This window comes from Chiloscyllium plagiosum, unplaced genomic scaffold (genome assembly GCF_037043375.1).
Source record: "Chiloscyllium plagiosum isolate Xiang-an unplaced genomic scaffold, Cpla_swu_hap1 HiC_scaffold_3, whole genome shotgun sequence".
NCBI classification, from domain to species: Eukaryota; Metazoa; Chordata; class Chondrichthyes; order Orectolobiformes; family Hemiscylliidae; genus Chiloscyllium; species Chiloscyllium plagiosum.
The window spans coordinates 3,556,547-3,579,179 of NW_028270141.1; the positions used below are offsets into that span (position 1 = coordinate 3,556,547).

At 42.7% G+C, this 22,633-nt stretch overlaps 1 protein-coding gene and 1 long non-coding RNA gene across 3 annotated transcripts in view; one reads left to right on the forward strand and one right to left on the reverse strand.

Moving 5' to 3' along the window:
- Positions 1-3,247: 3,247 nt before the first annotated feature.
- On the reverse strand, positions 3,248-18,591 carry LOC148150510 (uncharacterized). Its single transcript, XR_015752247.1, has 3 exons — positions 17,731-18,591; positions 8,438-8,518; positions 3,248-4,582 (listed from the first exon to the last, which is right to left on the reverse strand). It is a non-coding gene; the product is annotated as an uncharacterized LOC148150510 (long non-coding RNA).
- Positions 18,407-22,633, forward strand: part of LOC122540426 (microtubule-associated protein RP/EB family member 3-like) — a 51,203-nt gene continuing 46,976 nt past the window's right edge. The window contains exon 1 of one of the 2 annotated variants that reach the window (XM_087977055.1): positions 18,407-18,425. The gene's annotated coding sequence lies outside the window, so the exon portion shown is untranslated. Of the gene's footprint in view, positions 18,426-18,774; positions 18,924-22,633 lie in introns of those variants that run through there. The other variant, XM_043676177.2, reaches the window with a different exon arrangement.

Genomic DNA, 22,633 nt, shown 5'->3' on the forward strand with positions numbered 1-22,633 from the left:
GAAAATTACTACAAGTGCACTTGCTATTTCTCCCGCCATCTCTTTTAGTACCCTGGGATGCATTCCATCAGGACCAGGAGAGTTATTTATCCTTAGCTCCATTAGCTTGCCCAACATGGCCTCTTCTGTGATAATGATTGTTTCCAGGTCCTTACCTACCTTTGTCTCTTTGTCACTTACTGGCATGTTATTAGTGTCTTCCACTGTGAAGACTGATACAAAATACCTGTTTGCTGCCTCAGCCATTTCATCATATCCCGTAACTAACTGCCCCTTCTCATCCTCTAAAGGACTAACATTTACTTTAGCCACTCTTTTTCGTTTATATATTTATAGAAACTTGCGCTATGTCTTTATATTCTGAGTTAGTTTCTTCTTATGTTCTATCTTACTTTTCTTTATAGTTCTTTTTGTTGCTTTCTGTTGACCTTTAAAGTTTTCCCAGTCTTCTAGTTTCCTGCTGTTCTTGACAACTTTATATGCCTTCTCTTTCAATTTCATAGCCTCCCATATTTCCTTGGACACCTATGGCAGATTATCCCTTTTCTTATAGTTCATCCTTTTCACTGGGATATACTTTTGCTGAGCACTTTGAAAAATTGCTTTGAAGGTCCTCCACTGCTCATCAACTGTCCCACCATAAAGTCTCTGTTTCCAGTCTACTTTAGCCAATCCTCCCTCATTCTATTGTGGTCTCCCTTGTTTAAGCACAGGACCCTGGAACTGGATTTTAACTTCACACTATCCATCCGTATTCTAAATTCAAACATACTGTGATCACTCCTTCCAAGAGGATCCTTGATTATTAATTACTCCTGTTACATTACACAGGATCAGATTGAGGATAGCTTGCTCCAGCGTCGGTTCCATTGCATACTGTTTATGAAAAATATCACGGATACACGCTACACTGGCCAAGCTGGTTTAACCAATCGACATGCAGATTAAAATCCCCCATGATAATTGCCGTACCATTTTAACAGGCATTAGTTATCTCCTTGTTTATTGCCCATCCCAATGTGATGTTATTATTTGGTGACCTATAGACTACGCCTATCAGTGACATTTTCTTCTTGGAATTTCTAATTTGCACTCAAATAGATTCAACGTTATTCCAGATAGAACCTATATCATCTCTCAGCACCGCCCTGATGACGTCCTTGAATATCGGAGCCACCTTCCTGTGTGTCTTTCGAAATAGTCTCGTACCCCTGGATACTTAACTCCTTATTGTGACCATTCTGTAACCATGTTTCCAAAATGGTACGAAATCATAGTCATTCACGATGATTTGTGCCATTAACTCAATGCTACGAACATTGAGGAAAATTTACCTTATGCTAGTTTTCTTATCCTCGTGGTTTCCAACATCTCTAATAATATCTCCTGAGTTATCCTTTTTACATCTTTCGTAGTCTGCCTTGTACTTAAACTCTCCTGCATACATGCTAACCTGCTGCTTACTTTTCATTTAGCATCATACTTCCTGTCATTTTCCCTTTCCCTCCCCCCGACTCACAAGTTTAAAATTCAAGTGACCACCCTATTTATCCTTTTCGCCAGAATACTGGTTCCAGATCGGTTCAGCTGCAGACCTTCCCAGCGGTAAAGATCCCTCCTGTTCCAAAACTGATGCCAATGTCCCATGAAATGGAGCCTCTCTTTCCCACACCACTCCCTTACTTTACTAATTTTCTTATCCCTAAGCCAACTTGTACATGGTTTGGGCAGTAATCTGGAGATTCTTAATTTTGTTCCCCGTGCTTGCTACTCCCCAAACAGGCCCTCCACCCTAGCTTTGCCTATGTTATTAGTCCCAACGTGGACCACAACAACTGGATCCTCTCCCTCCTGCTCCAATAACCTTTCAAGCCAGTCGGAGATATCCTGTACCCTGGCACCGGGTAGGCAACACACCATGCGGGATTCCCGGTCTGGCTCATAAAGGATACTCTCTGTCCCCCTAATTATAGAATCCCCGATAACAACTACTTGTCTTTTAGTTAATTAGTTTATTAATTTATATAAATTTATGAGTTAATTAATTTCTAATACTTCTCTGCTATGGTCTTTTTCAAATAAGCAAATGATAAATGAAAGAAGAAAAAAAAAGAAAATTTTTAACCAATCACACAATAAAAAAGAAATAGAAAATCCTTACCATATCAGCACGCCAGAGCCCTTTTTTTGGTTAGAGAAAAAGGGCAGGTGGGAAACATTACACGGGTTCAGCCGCTGTCCAAATGCATCAATTCACTCACCTTCCCAGAGCGCAATTCGACCGCTCCCACTCAGTTCCCCATACTCTCTGCTCCCGCTGCTGCTGAAAATGGAGGCCACTGCAGAGAAATGTGAGGTAATGCATTTTGGTAGAAGAAACAGGGAGAGACAATATAGAGTCCATGGTAGAACACTGAGGGGGAGTACAGGAGTAGAGGGACCTCAGGGTTCATGTGAAGGTGGCCAAGCAAGTTGGAACAGTTGTTCAGTGGCTTACAGGATCCTTGCGTTTATAAATAGAGGCATTGAGTATAAAATTAAGGAAATAATGATTCACCTCTACAAATCATTGGTCAGACCACATTTGGAGTATTGTGTTCAGTTCTGGGCACCTTACTTAAGGAAGGATGTTAAAGCCCTGGTGAGACTGCAAATGAATGATACCAGGAATAAGGGATTTTAGATATTAAAACAAATTAGAGAAATTGGGCTTATTCTCCTTGGAGCAGAGAAGATTAAGAGATAACCTGATTGGGATATTCAAAATTATGAACAATTTTGACAGGGTAAAGGAGGATATGCTGTTTCCATTAGTTGGTATGTCAGTAACTAGAGGTCACAATTTCAAGATTGTCAGCAAGACAGCTAAAAGTGAGATGTGAATAAACCTCTTTATTCAGAGAGTTGTTAGGATCTGGAATGCGCTGCCTGGGAGAGGGGGGCGGGGGGGGGGAGGCAGATTCCATTGGAGGTCTCAAAACAGAGCTGGGTGATTATTTGAAAGTGATGAATTTAGAGGGCTACTGAGATCGGGCTGGAGAGTGGGAATAGCTTGGGTTGCTTTTTCGGGAGCCAGTACAGACACAATGGATCAAATGGCCTCTTTCTGTGCTGTAAAATTCTGTGATTCTACCTCATAGTAGAACAAGATTAATAATAAACCAGGTAAAAACTAGAACATTGTAGCATTGATTCCCTGACCCATTCTTCCTTTTCCTCACAGGACTGATAATTTACTGTTTTAAAGTTTCAAAAAGCACATGTAAATCCAACGTGCAATCAGTAATATAAATTAGAAACAGTCATGGTCCAAAGCAATAAGTCCAGAAGTACTCCGCTTCATATTTAATTACAACCACATTACTCCTCCTGTTTTATTGTTACATTATTTGTAAAAGCTAGAAAGCTGTCCCCAGGCACCATCCTAATGCACTGCAGGCCTGTACTGAGAAACAGTAAACTTGTCTTCCAGCCACATGGTAAAATACAAAATACAGCTCCAGCATTTAGAGTGTAAATGTAAACTAGAAGACATCTATCAATTCGCTTGATATCAATCCTCAACCAGTTTCTATCTGTGCTGAATTTGCCCCAAATTCCCACAGTGCGAGCTTAGTTAATAATAGCTTTGCTATCTAAGACAGTTAATATCTGAAAGGATTAAATGACATTGCAATGTCTGCACATTAGATTATAAAGGACTGGTCCTGGTCCTTTAGTGGTTTTTTAGTGATTGTTCTTGGTGTTAACAGCATGTAGCTAAAGTAGTGTGCTTTTAATATTAAATTGAACCTGATAGTTTCTCAAGAAAAGTCATGTATCTCAGATGTAATGGAATTAACTACTAAGTATCAGTACAACTGAGGCTGAGTGAGGGCACTGTCACTCAAGTTCCACTATTCCACAGGCCTCACGACAAAATAAAAGGAAAATACTGCGGACACTGAAAATCTAAAACAAATGCAGAGAATGCTGGAGAAACTCAGCAGGTCTGGCAGTATCTGTGCAGGGAGAAACAGTTAATGTTTCGAGTCCAGTATGACTTCTTCAGAAATCTTGGAAATCAAGGGGAAAACTTTACGAGAAAAGGATACTTACCAAGAAAGTAGTTGAAATGGCAACATATTTTGACAAACTAAAGTGAAAAAAATCACAGGCAGAAGAACCTATTGAAAATCAGTGTTATGAGGGGAATTTTTTTATTGTTCAACTGAAATATTGCTTTTAAGGTATGTGAATAACACAATGCCTTTTTCTTTGATGTAAAATGACAGTAAAGGTTCAAATAAGAAGCTAGTGCTTCCAATTAGACCTGTTGGACTATAACCTGGTGTTGTGTGATTTTTAACTTTGTACACCCCAGTCCAACACCGGCATCTCCAAATCATGTCCAAAATGATAAAAATGGCAGGAAATACCAGTCTTTCTTCCACCGCAGGGGAAAACAAAAAATACATACTTCTTCATTTTAAAGCATTTTGATGATCTTTAAACACTTGAATTTTCTTTTAACAAAAGTGGGGGATAACCCAGGGAGATTTAGAAGCTTTTCACCCTTCAATACTTGAAATTCAGGAGATCACTGGAAAAAGAAAATATGATAGAAATTAAGATACTAAATTCAAACAACAAAACTTCTTAATTACAAATAAACCAAAGAACTGCAAATACTGGAAATCTGAAACAAAAAACTGAAAGTACTAAAGAAACTCAGTAGGTCTGGCAGCATCTGTGGAGGGAAAACAGCATTAACGTTTTGGGTCTAACGATTCTTCTTCAGAATCTCAAAATGTTGACTCCGTTTCATTCCACAGATGCTAATGAGTTTCTTAAGTAATTTCTGTTTTTGTTGTAAATTCCAATGCTTTATGAATAATTAATCTTCATGACGCAGCAATTAAGAAATAACTGCAAATATCCAAAAACAAAATATTTTTAAAACTTGCTGAGGATTAAACATTAATACCATTTAACTGATTGTACAATTTAAATTAACTACAGCTACAAAAATGAGCAAAAGTGAGGACTGCAGATGCTGGAAACCAGAGTCTAGATTAGAGTGGTGCTGGAAAAGCACTGCAGGTTGGGTCATGAATCATGAAGGGTGTCGATTTTCCTGCTCCTCGGATGCTGTCTGACCTGCTGTGCTTTTCCAGCACCACTCTAATTTACACTACATTTACAAAAATGCCTGCCTGAAACTCATAGTCCCCCAGCCCCATACTGTCCGGTTCTACCTGCTCCCCAAGATTGAGATGCCCAACAACCTGGCTGACTAATTGTCTCAGCATGCTCCTGCCCCACCGAACTCATCTCGTCCTACCCTGACTCTAACCACTCCCCCTTGCTTCAGGCACTTCCCACCTACATCCGTGACACGCCCTCTACCTCTTCAGTAACTTCCAGTTCCAAGGCCCCCAACGCTTTTAGGATGACATGTTGGATACAGAGATCGGTGGGGTGGTAGGTGAGGGCAAGGGGGTCTCTGTATTTATTGTGTTTGTGGGGTGGTGTAGAGCAGTGGAACAGGGAATGGAGGTGGTGCGGTGGAGGGCTGTCTGGATGATGGGGGTAGGAAAAACACGTTGTTGAAAGTGGGTGGACATCTGGGAATCTCCCGAGTGGAATGTCTCCTCATCCGAGCAGATGTGGCGGAGGTGGAGGAATTGGGTGAATGGGATGGAGTTCACTATGGATGTGCCGTGCTTACACACGTCCATACCCCACAAAAATGGCCTCCAGGCCCTCCGCTTCTTCCTCTCCAACAGATCCATCCAGACCCCCTCCACCAATACCTTCCTGTGCCTCACTGAACTGGTCCTCACCCTCAATAACCTTTCCTTTAACTTCTCCCATTTCCTCTAAATCAAGAGGGTGGCCATGGATACCTGGATGGGCCCGAGCTACGCCTGCTTCTATGTTGGCTATATCGAACAGTCCCTCTTCAATACCTACACAGGCACTGTGCCCCAATTCTTCCGTTGTTACATCGATGCAAGCATTGGCGCAGTGTCCAACACCCAGGCTGAACTGGAGCAGTTCATCGACTCCGCCCACAACTTCCACCCGCCCTCAAATTCATTTGGTCCATCTCAAACACCTCCCTTCCTTTCTTGACCTCACCATTTCCATCTCTGGTGACAGTCTCTAGATGGATGTTTATTATAAACCCACAGACTCCACAACTACCTGAACTACACCTCCTCCCATCCAGCATCCTGCAAGAACTCCATCCCATTCTCCCAATTCCTCTGCCTCCACCACATCTGCTTGGATGAGGAGACATTCCACTCATGAGATTCCCAGATGTCCACCTACTTTCAACAACATGCTTTCCATCTCCCATCATCCAGACAGCCCTCCACAGCACCACCTCCATTCCCTGTTCCACTGCTCTACACCACCCCACAAACACAATAAAGACTGAGACCCCTTTGTCCTCACCTACCACCCCACCAGTCTCTGCATCCAACATATCATCCTAAAACAGTTCTGCCAACTCCAACCTGACCCCACCACCAAGAACATCTTCTCCTCCCCACCCCCTCTGCCTTCCGCAAGGACCGTTCCCTTCGCCAGTCCTTGGTTTGTGCCACGCTCCACACCGATACCCCCATTGAACCCCGGTACATTCCCCTGCAACTGGAAAAGATGCAAAACCTGCTGGCACATCCCCAAACTGTCTTTCCAGGTGAGACAGAGGTCCACCTACCTCTCTTCCAACCTAGTTTACTGTATCTGCTACCCCCGATGTGGTCTTCTCTTCCTCGGAAAGACCAAACATAAACTTTAGGAGCAGTTCACTGAGCATCACAGCAGAGTCTGCAGGGGTCGATTGGACCTCCCAGTCACCGACCATTTCAATTCCCTCAACCATGACCATCATTGGCCTCCTCCATTGCCAAACCAAGCCGCAGCTTCTAAAGGAGGAACAACACCTCATCTTACACCAGGGCAGCCTCCAGTCTGGAGGACTCAACACTGAGTTCTCCAATTTCAAATAACCTCCGTTCCCATCCCTCAACTCCCTTCCCAGCCCCTCCCCTCCATGCCACCAACTGGATTCATTACTCCCATTGACCAACCAGGTCATACTCTCTACCTGTCTTCACCTATCCCCACCCTGCCCCTGCCACACCCTTTATCTGCAGCTCCCCTTACACCCACTCCCAGTCCTGAAGAAGGGTTACACCCAAAACATCGACTTCTCCAACTCCTGATGCTGCCTGGCTTGTTGTGTTCTTCCAGCCTGCTGCATATCTACAATGGATAGATGGCCATGGAGTTTTCCTCTTGTTCAGGCCACTCCACCATCTGTCAAAAACAGAACCTGTTTAAAATCTGTGCTTTGTGGGACTTTGTTGTGAGCAAAATAATTCTCATATTTGCTTCAGTAACTATACTTTAAAAATAATCAATATTTTTGTTGAGTGTACATGATTCTGAGACTGCAAAAAGTGTCTTTGAATGTAATGACTTTATCTGCGACTGATCCAATTGAGGAACACTTGCAAAGCAAGGTACACAATGTATGAAATATTCTTCATGTAAAGTATTGAACATGGGGGTGCATTGTAAAAATTTTTTACATTTCTCTTCCTGTGCCTTTGTTCCATGATTGAAGAGACCGAACGATGATGAGTACTGATCCCGGTGTGCCAGCACAATCATAAATATTAACACCTTGTAAAATGGGTCATTTGTAACTCAAAGGTAAAAGGTACAGGTGAAAATGGCAGGAAAGCAAATGTCTGACAATACAAAAAGCCCATGATATCTATCTGTTTCACAGATCTTAGAATTTAAGGATTGAGCAGAGGATAAGTTCCACACCACCTGAGTCCACTATGATCAGTTTACAATAGTTCAAACAGAATGTACATGGCTGCACCATACAGCAATAATGTTTGTTCCTCTCACTCATCTAGAGTTTAGAGACATGGCAGAAAATCAATACTGAAGTTTTCATTTGTTAACATGATAAGGCATTGGAGAGGTAACAGAGCTGACTGCCATTTAGTTTGGACAGTTTGAGGGGATTTTGGATTAGTGGTGCTGGAAGAGCACAGCAGTTCAGGCAGCATCCGAGGAGCAGTAAAATCAAAAATATGGAACGCTTCACGAATTTGCGTGTCTGCCTGAACTGCTGTGCTCTTCCAGCACCACTAATCCAAAATCTGGTTCCCAGCATCTGCAGCCATTGTTTTTACCCAGTTTGAGGGGAGGCAATGCTTTAATTGCTGGACTGTTAATCCAAAAGACCAGGAGGTTTTCTGGGGATCCAGGTTCGAATCACCATATGGTGACAGATGGTGGAATTTGAATTCAGTAAAAAAAACCTTGAATTATGAGTGTAGTGACAATCATGAATCCATAGTCAGGGAAAACCCATCTAGTCCACTTAACATCTTTTAGAGAAGGAATTTACCCTTCTTACCTAGTGTGGCCTACATGTGACTCCAGACCCACAGCAATGTTCTTGACTCTTAACAGCGCTCTGGGCAATTAGGGATTCATCCTGTGAATGAATAAAAAACGAACAATGGTTACATGGACCACTAATCAATCGAAGAATGTATTGATTTCTTAAGTTGTACTGAATAATGAAGATTCACTCCAGCTTCCCTGTTTGAATATTGATACCTTCCTTGGTTTCCTGCTGTCTTTATTGTTTTCTGTAGACTTTTTTCTTCATATTACTCCATGGACTTGAGCAACAGTCCAAATAGATAATGGAATGATTCCTCCCAGAACAGAACATTCTGTTCCTTTTATGCAGGTGAATTGCACATTTTGAAACTGTAACATTAAGTGTTGAATGTCAGTTTAATAATTCAGATTAATCTACCATATGTCCCTACTCACCCGTGGGCCAAATGGATCCCACTCATTTCATTTAAAAAGTGCTGTTGTTGACTGCAGAATTGCAGCCAGTTTATCATTAGCCTTAAAATAATTTTCTTTATGACTGCAGGATGATTCACTACATACACTGAATCCAATGCAGATCGTGAAGGCCCAGCCATAGATATATCTGTGTGGTTGAAATAATCACAACCCCATTTGTAGCATGTTTAACATAACAAGAGAAAATGCTGGAGAAACTCAGCACGTTTGTCAGCATCTGTGGAGAGAGAAATAGAGTTACTTTGAGGGAATGTTTTTCATTCAGGAGATGTGGAGGTCACTGCCTAGGTTAGCATTAATTGCCCACCCTGAACTGCCCAGAAGGAGTCAACCACGTTACTGTGGGTCTGAAGACACATGTAGGCCAGACCAGGTAAGAATGGCAGCTTCCTTCTAAAGGACATTAGTGAATCAGATGGGTTTTTCTGAAAATCAGCAATGATTTTATGATGAGGGATTGTTATCCTGCAAATGTTCCCTTTTCCCAAACTCTATTACTTTAATATAGTATAATACACAAACACTATGAACTCTCAATTTGGTAAGTAGTCTTATGTGAACTGCCTTTTTGAATTCCAAATATACAGATCGTTATGCTATAAAGCATATTTTGTTAACACAAATTCGCTATAACATGATTGACAAATTGGAGACATTGTAAAGCACAAAGTTTTAAAGCATGTATTGGTTATAACACGATTCCAACCCTATTAATGGTGCTGCTATTACATGATTTTCTTATAACAGAACTACCACGATATAGTAGAACTGACTGTATTATATCTACTGTTTCTCCTTTATCCATCCTGCTTGTTACGTCCTGAAAGAATTCTAATAATTTTCTCAGGCATGATTTCCCCTACATTAAGCTCTGCTTGATCACCTTGCATATTTCTAAATGTTCTGCTTTGCTCCTTTAATAATAGACACTAATATTTTCCCAAATACAGATATTAAGCTGACTGGTTTGTCACCTTTTATGTCACCTCCCTCTTTCAGTAAAGATGTTACATTGGCAGCTTCCAAATCCCCGGGCCTTCTCCCGAATCTGAGATTCTTGGAAGATTACTATCAGTGTATCATTATATCTGTGGTTACCTTCTTTAAGATCTTTGGATGGATCCCATCAGGTCCAAGGGACTTATCAGCCTTTAGTCCAATTAGTGTCATAAGTATTCTTTCTTTAGGAATAATTATTTATTTCCTCCCTGCTTTTTGCCCATTGATTATTTAGTATTTTTGGAATTCCATTAGCATCTTCTACCATGAAACTGATGCAAAGTATTTATTCAACTACTCTGCCATTTCCTGATTCTGCAGTTATTTCCCCAGTCTCATTTTTAAAAGGCAAAAGTGAAGCCTGCAGATGCTGGAGATTGGAGTCAAGATTAGAGTGGTGCTGGAAAAGCACAGCAGGTCAGGCAGCATCCGACGAGCAGGAAAATCGACGTTTTGGGCAGGAGCCTTTGATCAGGAATGACTGTTGAAGGGCTCCTCCTGAAATATTGATGTTCCTGCTCCTCATATGCTGCTTGACCTGCTGTGCTTTTCCAGCACCACTCTAATCTTGACTCATTTTCAAAAGGACCTATGTTCACTGCCTTAATTATCAGTTGATCTCTTCTCTGCCCTACTGTACTGTTAGCTGATATTTCCCCCAAGTGTCTTATTCCCCTCATTATTTCTGCCTCGACTTATATGGGCTCTACTTCAGATCCAAGATTATTTATTGCTATTGTACTTTCCGCATCTCATACTAACAAAGCTATGCCACCATCTTTCCTATCTGTCCTTTCAAAAAGTCACATACCCCTGAGTATTTAGTTCCCAGCTTTGATCTCCTTGGAACCGTGTCTCTGTCATGGCTTACAAGATGGTATTCATTAACCTCTATTTGTGCTGTTAATTAATTTATTTTGTTCCAAATATTATGTGCATTTGATCATTTATCCCTTTTGACCCGACCTACTTATTTTTAAAGTTTGAATGTCTGACCCTTTCTATCTCGCACCAGGTATCAGTACCTAAATAGCTGCCCTGTGATGCTGTCAAATCCTTCCTCTCTCCAGAACCATTCCCTCCCATCTCCATTTAGTTCAAAGTTCTCTCTACAGCCCCATTGGTCACCATGACATTGGTCCCAGTACATTGGATCATGGAAGAAGCTAACAGGATCCATCCATTTTGTGGCCATGTCTCAGCACTTCTGAAACCTTTGAAATAAAAACTAGGCCCAACTGCTGAACTCCTCGATAAGGGGCCTGGGGGCAGATAGGTTGGGGGCCTCAAAGTCCAACATGTCTCAATGCTGCAGGAGCAAGTTACAATTGTCCTCTGATTGCTGGCCTTAATTGGCACTCTGTTTCATTGACAAGCTATCCAGTGATGATGGGTATGCAGCCAATCAGGTATTGGACTGGATGCCAGGAAGCTCGCTCACAGATGGAACCAGAAAACAGTCATGCCAGCCACCATTACAAAATTAGAATCCTACCTTCATATCAAGGTGAAAAAGAAATGGAAGCAGTTTTCTCTCTAATTCTGTGATTCTACACTCTGTGAGTAAATTGTCACTCGTTCGCATATCCAATCACTCTACTGAATCTTCTGTTACCCAATAAACAGTTTTTTAATATAAAAACATTTCAATAAAGATCTGATGAGCTGACCCAGCCCAGATATCCGCAGAGATGCATCAGCTTTAACCTTAATACTTTTACATCTGTGACAGATTCACAGAGATTTGGACCATCATTCAGATTAATATCTTCTTTGGTTTATAATTCTTTCATATGATATTTTCTATCTTCATAATTTGGATTATATTGTAATGCATTGAAATGGTAGATGATTGAGTTGGGAGCCAGTTATTGTGGGGTACGCATTCACGTCAGAACTGGGAACATTACACTGTTTTTTGCTAATCTTGTCTCCAGCTGCCAGCAACGCTCTTTGTATCAAGAATATTGCCAAGGGCCACGGAAGAAAATGAGTATTATGTGGCTTTCGATCTGATGAAGATGTTGTACTACCCACCTATGAGAGGTTTGGGATATTGTGTGCCCAGTTGTTAATAGCTCCTGCTGTACAGAGAATCCTCTGTTCAACAACAGAATGAGAGCATTTGACGCAATTGCCTGGATGAATATTCCCCTGTATCTGTGAGGGATTTTTCATAAGCAAAAGGAGACAATTGTGTGAAATCTGGATTTTTGTTAGTGCAACTTTAGCATGATGCTGCTTCAGCCAAAATCAGTTAAAATGGTTTCTTCGGTAATCATTCTGAGTTGTGGTTTTTAGTTTTTAAGCTTTAAAATAAAGTGTTTTTGGAAAGTCATCAGAGACAAATTAGAATATGACACTTTTGATCTGTGGCGAAAGTGAGGGCTGCAGATGCTGGAGATTAGAGTTGAGAGTGTGTTGCTGGAAAAGCACAGCAGGTCAGGCAGCATCCGAGGAGCAGGAGAATCTATGTTTCACGCAAAAGCCCTGATGAAGGCTTCTGCCCAAAACATTGACTCTCCTGCTCCTCGGATGCTGCCTGACCTGCTGTGCTTTTCCAGCAACACACTCTCAACTATACTGCAGCACCAGATTATAATAACTCTTCTGCTCTGGGAATCAGGAAATAAGGTTGGGTGATACCCATGACACTCCGAGTCCAGGTCTGCTCAAGGAGACCAACTAAAACAGCCTCTTTCAAAGAGAAGCTGGATTTCCACTTTCAAATCTTCCCAATTGAGTCAACACTTTTAACAAATACATAAATAAACGAACACACCATTTTCCACAACAATGGCTTCTGTTAATTGAACATATTGTGTTTTTTGTTGGTTCTTTCTTCAAAAATAAATCAGACTCATGAGATGGACTAAAGGAAAGTAATTGATAGTGATATATGGTATGGTGGTAATCAGCATTGCTGGACTTTGGTGAATTGTGAAAACAAAGTATGGTTCAAGGAAGTGTCTTTGGATGTGCTGCTGTATAAGAACTCTGGTAAGTAGTGGGCAATATTGCTCCTGCTGCTCTTCATCCTCCTGCAATTCTTCCTGCTCAATTCATGCCAAAGGCTGATCCCTCGTTGTGTCAAAGTTATGTATCATATAACTACAAATCTAGAAATGTAATCGAGATTGTACCGCAGATCATCTCCCAAAAGTCTATCAAGAAGTAGAAACATTGCTCAGATATGCTCAGAATCTGCTCAATGACATTTGTGGTCCCAACACCAAGAGGAAACAAGAATGCACAGAATGTCCTGGGAAGCCTGTGAACATTTTTGCATTACATTTGGATCAACACATAATGAGTTAAAATAGCTTTCTGCTGAATGTGGGATTGTAAAACTGAATGTAGGATTATAAAGCTGAATGTAGGATTGCACACCATTGTGATTGTGTAAAGAGGCACAGATTGACATCTCCACACATAAAATGGATGACTCAATATCAGAAAAGTACCAGATAACAATTTGAAAAATGCTTAACTGTGAAAAATGTACTGAGCTAATTAAAGCATGGGAATGGAATAACTGGAATGGATTGAGAAGGTCAAAATGTATTAAGCCATTTGAATGTACTGTTATTTAAGTACGAATAACAAGCTATACACTGCATTTTAGTTTCACTACAATTAATGTTTACTGTCACCTGAGTGTATGTCTGGGGGTATATTGATGACTAACTTTATTTACTATACACAAAATTATTAAAGAAAATTGGCATTTAAATATGACCACTTCTTCGGGATAATAAAATATGATGGGGGAGATGGTGAAACAGTGTGAATGGCATTTGATTAATCCAAAGTCCAGAGAGCCAGGCATCTGCTCTACAGACGGAAGTTCAAATCCCACCAAGGAGGCTAGTGGAATTTAAATTTAATTCATAACATCTGATATTGAAATCAAATCTTAGTAATTGTGACCATGGCAACTATTTTTGACAGTTTAAAAAATCCAAATGGTTCACTAATGCCCTTTTAGGAAGGAAATCTGCCATCCTTACCTGATCTAACCAACAGGGGACTCGAGACCTGCAGTAATTTGGGTTATTTTTAACTTCCCTTTGAAATAGCCAAGCAATTGTTGAAGATAGAGCAAGAAAGCTGTCCACGCACTGGTTATAGATGGGAGTTGTCTACCTGGTTTCCTGACAGGAATGATGCCCAAATATGATATCCCTTACCATCCAGGCCAGTCTGTAATTTGGCAGCTTTCTTGGAATAAAGGCAAAATTTAGGTGTGCTGTTGAGAAATCCATCCTAAACCTTCACAATGCGCTGCCTGTAGTCATAAATAACAAGGACATCAAAGGAGTGGAATCCCTTCCTGTTTTGAAAGATGTTAGGATGATGATGGTGCATAACATGGAAGACAAATGTGGCTGCAGTCCATGGGACCTGGAACCTTTAAAATATTGCAAGTAACTTTGGGCCTCATATCTCAGGAAGGATGAACTGGCCCTGCAGTGGGTCTAGGGGAGGTCCATGAGAATGATTCCAGAAATGAAAGGCTTAACGTAGGAGGAATATTTGAGGACTCTGGGTCTATACTCGATGAAGTTTAGCAGGATTAGGGGATACCTAATCAAAACTTACAGAATACTGAAAGGCCTAGATAGTTGTGACGTGTGAAGATGTTTCCATTAAGAGACTAGGAACTGAGAACACAGCCTTAGAATAAAGGAAAGACTGTTTAAAATGAAGATGAGGAGAAACTTCTTCAGCAGAAAGTGGTGAATCTATGGAATTCGTTTCCACAGAAGGCTGTAGATGCCAGGTCATTGCGTATGTTTAAGACAGATATGGATAGGTTCATGATTGTTAAGGGAATCAAAGGTGATGGGGAGAAGGTGGGTGAATGGAGTTCAGAAACTTATCAGCCATGATTGAATGGTAGAGCAGACTTGAATGGCCTAATCTCTTCTCCTATGTTTTATGGTCTAATCCAAGGGAAACCTGAAATGCAGATGAATTGTCATGTAATCTTTCCTTGTGTCACTCCTTTGGAATTAATGTTGTTTCTCCGAATGTAACAAACTTTGGTTGCCTTTCTGATAAAATGATGAAGGTCAAACTGGAAAATGTCACTTACTGCAGCCTGGATCCATGCAATGGCCTGAAAGTTAAGGGTCACAGTGACCTTCAGCACAGCATTTAGTACTTTTCATGACCTTATTCAAGTGTTTAATAGTGTTTACGGCAGGTGAACTAGGTTAGTGATAGGTGCCTTGACTATAAGGCTATGTACAGTACAGTACCTCAGACTTGGCATAAGTGAGGACTGCAGATGCTGGAAATCAGAGTCTATATTAGAGTGGTGATGAACGGCTTTTGCCCGAAACATCGATTTTCCTGCTCCGAGGATGCTGCCTGACCAGCTGTGCTTTTCCAGCACCACTCTAATCTAAACAGTACTTCAGACACCCTAATGACACATTGTAGGCATAGTTTCTTATGCAGCTCCTCCTTCTCCCAGCTTCTTAATCTCTCTTCACTGTTTTTTTCACTGCTCCTCCATATCCTGTATTCTGAAAGACTACCAGCTCACCAATGATGGCAATGAAACTGTCTTGAAGACACCTAGAAGCAACCGAGCATCACAAAAATTATATTGGCAGGAGACGGATAATTTAAATATAACAAGGTTCTTTAATAGTTCTGGCAACACCCTGGACACCTGTGGAGACCTTGACAAAATATGGCAGTCAGCACAATTCTGGCAGAATATGAGTCCATACAAACTGATCCACTCATGAAGCTAGTGGACCTGTGCTTCACCACCCACTTCACTTTCAACAACATAGTCTACAAACAAACCAACGGCACACCTATGGGATCTCCGCTATCAGGATTCATAGCAGAAGCGGTAATGCAAAGACTAGAACAAACAGCCCTACCAACCATCAAACCAAAAATCTGGGTCCGCTACGTTTGTCATCACAAAACGAAACAAGATAGAAGAGACATTTAACATCATCAACAACACCCTCACAGGCATAAAGTTCACCAAGGAGGAAGAAACCGACAACAAACTCGCATTCCTGGACGTCACAGTCGAAAGAAAGGACAATGGAGAACTACAAACCTGCGTATGCAGAAAACCGACAAACACTGACCAAATACTTAACTACACCAGCAACCATCCCAACACACAAACGAAGCTGTATCAGAACACTATTCCAATGAGCCACATCACACTGCAGCACAGACGAACTTCGGAAAACAAAGGAGAACCACCTATACAACGTATTCAAGAAGAACGGATACTCAAAAATACAGTCCGCAGATTCCTCAAGAACAAACCATGACAAGCAGACCAAACAAGCCAGAAACCCTAATCACCTTGCCATACATCAAAGAAGTTTCAGAAATGACAGCCAGACTACTAAGACCCCTCGGAATCTTAGTAGCACACAAACCCACTAACACTCTCAAACAAAAACTAACAAACTTAAAAGGCCCAGTACAACCCATGGACAAAACCAACGTCATCTACAAAATTCCATGAAAGGACTGCCACAAACACTATGTAGGACAAACAGGAAGAAAGTTAGCCACCAGGATACACAAACACCAGCTAGCCACAAAAAGACACGACCCTCTCTCCCTCGTAGCCCTACACACAGATGAAAAAAACCACCATTTCGACTGGGACAACACATCTATCCTGGGACAGGCTAAGCAAAGACATGCCAGAGAATTCCTAGCGGCCTGGCATTCCAACCACAACGCCATAAACAAACACATAGATCTAGATGCCATCTATCAACCCCCCAGAAAACGAACAGGAAATGACATCACTACAAACCCCAGGAACCCCATCCGGGAGAAAGATATAACTAGAAAGTAGGAGACAACAGCTTCGCTTCACTTGGAGGTCGCCACTGATGATGTTACCTAGCCAGGTAATGAAACGTCTGGATATCAAACCTACAGCTCAGCGAGCAAACCTACATCCTAAACCCTGATCCACTCACATTGTGCCACAAGGAACACATTTTTACAACAGTATCTTTCCTGTCTGTCTCCTTCATTCAGTAAACGCACCCCATGCTCCTTTAACTTTATTCTTAGCAAACTGTTGATCATTCAAATTTACTCCTATTTTTGCTGGCATTGGAAATGCTCCTCTTTCCTCAGGTACTGGCCTCTTGCTTTCAAATTAACCCCAGACATTCGACCCTTGGATCATAAAAAGCTCTATTGCTGCTGCCTGAGATTTTACCTAGTCTCACTCATCCATCATCCCTGTACACACTGACCATATTGGCATATGGTTCAGTAAAACCTTACTTTTGAAATTTTTCATTCCCTGCAGATTATTTCACTTCCCAACTTCTTATTCTTCCCCAAACCACCGATATCTGCATTGCTCCAATTTGACTTCTTGAGCATACTGATTTTAAATGCCCATCATTAACTATCCTACTTTCTTTGGAATTCTCTTTATAGGCAAAATATAGTACAGCACAGGAACAGGCTCTTCAGGTCACAAGCCTGTGCTGACACATGACACTGTTCTAAACTAAGAAACCTTTGCCTATACATGATCCATATCCCTCTGCTCCCTGCCTATTCATGCATCTGTCAAGATGCCTCTTAAACATTGCTGTCGTATCTGCTTCTGTCACCTCTTCTGGCCGCGCATTCCAGGCAGTTACCACCCACTGTGTAAAAAACTTGCCTCTCATATCTCCGTTAAACTTTCCCCCTTGACCTTAAATGTGTGTTCCCTAGTAATTGACATTTCCATTCTGGAAAAAGAATAAGAGTCCTCTTTGCCACTTTTTCCTCCTTGAAAACACACCCAAAACCTACCTGCTGTATCTGACCAAGATTTTGGTCATCTGCTCGACTGACTTTCCACGTGGCTCTGGCTGATATTTTGTTTGATAATTTTTCTGTGAAGAGCCTGAGGATGGGACAGGTTTGGAACTCTTTCACAAATGGCAGTGAATACTGGATCAGTTGTTAATTTAAATCTGAGATAAATAATGTTTAAATAAGCAAGGGTATCAAGGGATATGAATGAAAACTATGTATTATGGAATTAAGCCATCTTAATGAATTAAGATATCATTAAATGTAGGAACAGGCTCCAGGCTGAATGTCTTTACTCCCAGCAAGTTTTGAGAAGATTTGTAGCTCAGGTTGAGGTTCTGGATGTAGGTTTGCTCACTGAGCTGGAAGGTTCATTTCCAGACGTTTCATCACCCTGCTGGGTAACATCTTCAGTGGGCCTGAGGCAAAGCACTGCTGATAATTCCTGCTTTCTATTTATACGATTGGGTTTCTTTGGGTTGGTGGTGTCATTTCCTGTGGTGACACCATTTCCTGTTATGATGTCATTTCCTGTTCTTTTTCTCAGGGTTGGTAGATGGGGTCTAACCCGATATGTTTGTTGATAGAATTCCGGTTGGAATACCGTGCTTCTAGGAATTCTCAAGCGTCTCTGTTTGGCTTGTCCTGGAATGGATGAGATGTCCCAGTCGAAATGGTGACCTTCCTCCTCTGTATGTAAGGGTATTAAGTGAGAGAAGGTCATTTTGTGGCTAGTTGATCAAGCAAAAATGTTGTTACATTCGCCCACTTGAACTTCCCAATGCGTTAGTTAGACATGGAGACAAAAGAGGTGATAGATGCAAATCCTCCTCGGCCCACATGGAGCGCTTCAGCAGCTTTCCGGCCAGCATGCGCAGTGCCACAGGCCACAAGGCCCCGCCCCATCAACTAAGCGCAGGCGCAATTCTGCGGCACGGGGAAAAGCCCCACCTACAGCATGCGTACGCGCATTGCCAACGGTCTGGAACCCAGGCCCACTGCTATACGCAGGCGCAGTGCTGCGTTGGGCGGGCCCCGCCCCATCACCTATACGCAAACGCAGTGCTGCAGTGCGCGGTACCCCGCCCCCTCCGGTGCTCTGTGCGCAGGCGCAGTGCGATATCAGTGCGTTGCGTTGGTCAAGAGCGAGCGGCCTTGAAGAAGGTACAGCCCCGGCCCTGGGGTACACGGTGAGTCCTGGTTTCCTCAGCGATCATATTCGAGCGGCGGCGCCCCTCACTGTCCTCTTCCCGCGATGGTGACCGTGAAGGTTGTGTTAGTGTGGGAGCGGGGCACCTGTTTCCCCCCCACCTGATGGGAGCCGCTGTTATGTAACCCGACTCGCTCGCGCTGCAGCGGCTCCGGTTTCAGTTTAAAATTAAAATTCCGTTTCCAGGTAAACGGCAGCTTTCGCACTTTGTGCCGGTGTCGATAATGTGGACACTATGGTTACCCCTCCATTCCTCAAGGAAGTAGGAACAATCAGGCAGCGGTGAGCACCGGCTCCCAGTCCATACCCCCGCCACCCAACCGCTGCTCTGTTCGCCTCTACCCCCCACCCCGTGTGTCTACCCCCCCCACCCCGTGTGTCTACCCCCCCCCACCCCGTGTGTCTACCCCCCCCCACCCCGTGTGTCTACCCCCCCCACCCCGTGTGTCTACCCCCCCCACCCCGTGTGTCTACCCCCCCCCACCCCGTGTGTCTACCCCCCCCCACCCCGTGTGTCTACCCCCCCCCACCCCGTGTGTCTACCCCCCCCCACCCCGTGTGTCTACCCCCCCCCACCCCGTGTGTCTACCCCCCCCCACCCCGTGTGTCTACCCCCCCCCACCCCGTGTGTCTACCCCCCCCCCACCCCGTGTGTCTACCCCTCCCCCCCCCCCCACCCCGGGTCTCTACCCTCCCCCCCCCCCCCCCCCACCCCGGGTCTCTACCCTGCCCCCCGGGTCTCTACCCTCTTCCCCCCCCTCCCCATCTCTCCGTTTCCCACCTTGCCCCTCTACCCCCAAACCTATTGCATTACCTGGAAAGCACGATAATTTGAAATTGTTAGCCTTAGCTCCACCACCTAGTATAGTTATAGGATGATAACTTGCAATAGCTAACTGGGCCTTTGCTCAGATGAATTACTGTACCTGATCTTTTATAGCAATGCAACCTCAATTTTTCAAAATATGGATGTTGAATTGACTACTTTATTCAATGATTTAGATATCCAAGTTACGCCTAACTGCTTGATGTCTATCAAAATTTGAAATTTATTGTTTTTGTTCTGAAGCTGTATTGGCTTCTGTTTGCACTTGGGATTTTTTCGATCATTGTTTATCTGTGCCTCATTTGTGCCTACCTCTAGCCTGCAAGTGATTTACAACAAATGGTTGGGCGAGCTTGCATGAGTCAGCAAGAAGTTATTGTTATAATTGGATGTTGATCGGGCTGGAGTCATACCCACTTTTCTCAGAGAGAGAGAGAGAATGGCTAGTATATGGCTTTTTTTTAAGTAGACCCTCTGAATTCTGTCTGCCCATTGTGCTGACCAGTTATGTACATCTCTCCACCACACCTTTTTAGCAGCCTATTTATAACAAGGTAAAATGGCAGTGGGTGGGTAAAATCAATGAATGTCTTGAGATGCAGTTGAACAAGGATGCATTGAGCTTAAATTTCTTTAATGTCCATTGTTGGATGGAGCCATACAATAAAAGGATAGTAATATTTTGGATTTAATGAATACAGTAATGAATTACAGTGGGTATATGTGATGTCTGGACAGTGTAGTAACCTTGTACCTTTTAGTCAACAGAATCCTACTTATTGGATGGACTTTGGCAGCATATGTACTAAAATTGGAACGATATTGAAGGTTAGCAATGCCTTTGGGCAAGCCCAACCAGCCTAGATGTTGGTATGGCTGCCTTGAATGTGGGGAGGCCTCTTGTGGTGTAATAGTAATGTCCCTAACCCTGCAGTGGAGGCTCAGGTTCAAGTCCCACCTGCTGAGAGGTATGTAGAAACATGTTTGAACAGGCTGATTAGAAAAATAGATCAATTTGTTTTTGCACCATTGGCCCTTCATCTTCTCCAGTTGCTGGCTTTAAGCACCCATTCCAACAAACACTTTCTGCTGCCAGGCAAAATGTAGCAAGGAGAGACCGTGACACCAGTTGGGTGGATGACTTGCTTTATCAAAGGTAATGAGGAGAAAGTGAGGACTGCAGATGCTGGAGATCAGAGCTGAAAATGTGTTGCTGGAAAAGCGCAGCAGGTCAGGCAGCATCCAGCATTCCTGAAGAAGGTCTTATGCCCGAAACGTCGATTCTCCTGTTCCCTGGATGCTGCCTGACCTGCTGCACTTGTCCAGCAACACATTTTCAGCGCTTATCAAAGGGAATGGCCAGGCAAAGGATTGCATGTGCCAAATGGACCATCTTGCACCAGACCAAACATGTGCCACATCACATTCCATTTATTACTGGTGGTTGGCCAGCTATGGATAAGATAGCAAAGATGTATTGTCCCTTCAAGCCTTGGTCAGCAACCCACCTCAGAGGGAAATTCAGAATTTGAATAGATACCTCACTACTGGCATCGTAGTTCACTGGACCATGACTGATCAACTCTAAGCTCAAAGGCTGCAGTTAGTCAGTGCAAACTGTCTTTTATGTTAAAGCTCTCTTGTGTAGGCAGGAAGTAGAGAAAATGACTGCCACAACTACAGCACATGTAAATCCTGCAGTGATGGGAAAGTATGAATTTTCTTGTACACAAACTGCTTAGAGCATTGATAGTATTGATGATGACATCACCAGATAGCATCCTGAACGATATACTATATTTTTATAGGATAGCATTGATTCCTCCTGAATCAGGGGAGCCTGGAAAGGTTGCTGAGACAAATGCTTGTTTCCCCACTGCCCAGTTTGTTCAACATGGTCAATGATATCTCTTATTGTGAGCAAACTGCAAACAAGAAACTAGAACACTCAACCTTGCTTGTAACGGTGTGAAAAGTTCTGCTTGCTGATGTTTAGCTCTGGTGACACACGAATTAGCCAGATTAGGTGTTGGCTACCTTGAATGAGGTATGATTTTTGGAGCAGACGAAGAGACATACAGAACTTGAAAGATTAACTCTGTTTTTCTTCTCACAGATACTGCCAGACCTGCTGTGTTTCTCCAGCATTGTTTGCAGTTTTCTAGCATCTTTAGTACTTTGCTTTTTTTCAAGAGTACATACTTGACATTTGAGTACATCTTGTCTCCCCTTCCCCCTCTCAAGATCGTCAGCACTTGTGCTCCAACCCTGAAGGCTAATCCAACTGATATGGCTGTGTTCTATACAGATATCTGTGAACTCATGCAAAATTGTCATCCTTGGCCATTTCAATGCCAGGGTTGACTGTGACAGTCTGGTGTGAAAGGGAATGTTTGAAAACCATGGAGTTGTAATCTATAATTTAAAAAGGTGTCTACTCTTGAACTCTGCAAAAAAAAGACTTCACAACCGGTACTTGCATCTTCAAGACTACATGGATGTAGTCTCGTACATAGCGTTGGCACCCGATGGGCGGCTACTTGGTGCGCTGAATGATCTGCATTCTCGTCCTGGCTATGACCGAGTTTACTCAAAGCTAAACTTGCATTTGAAGCTGAAGAGAAATGAACCAACCAATGGCTGTCTTTTGTTTTGCATCATTCAGGTTCAGTGTGAACTTACACGCACTGGGGGAAGCCAGATAAATTTATACATAGCTTGCTTTCTTTACAGCCAGAGCATGTACACAGTGCTAAAACAAAATAAAGAACTGCAGATGCTGGAGATGTGAACAAACAAATTACTGGAGAAGCTCAGCAAGTCTGGTAGCATCTCTGGCAGTGACAGTGCTGATGCAGAGTCAC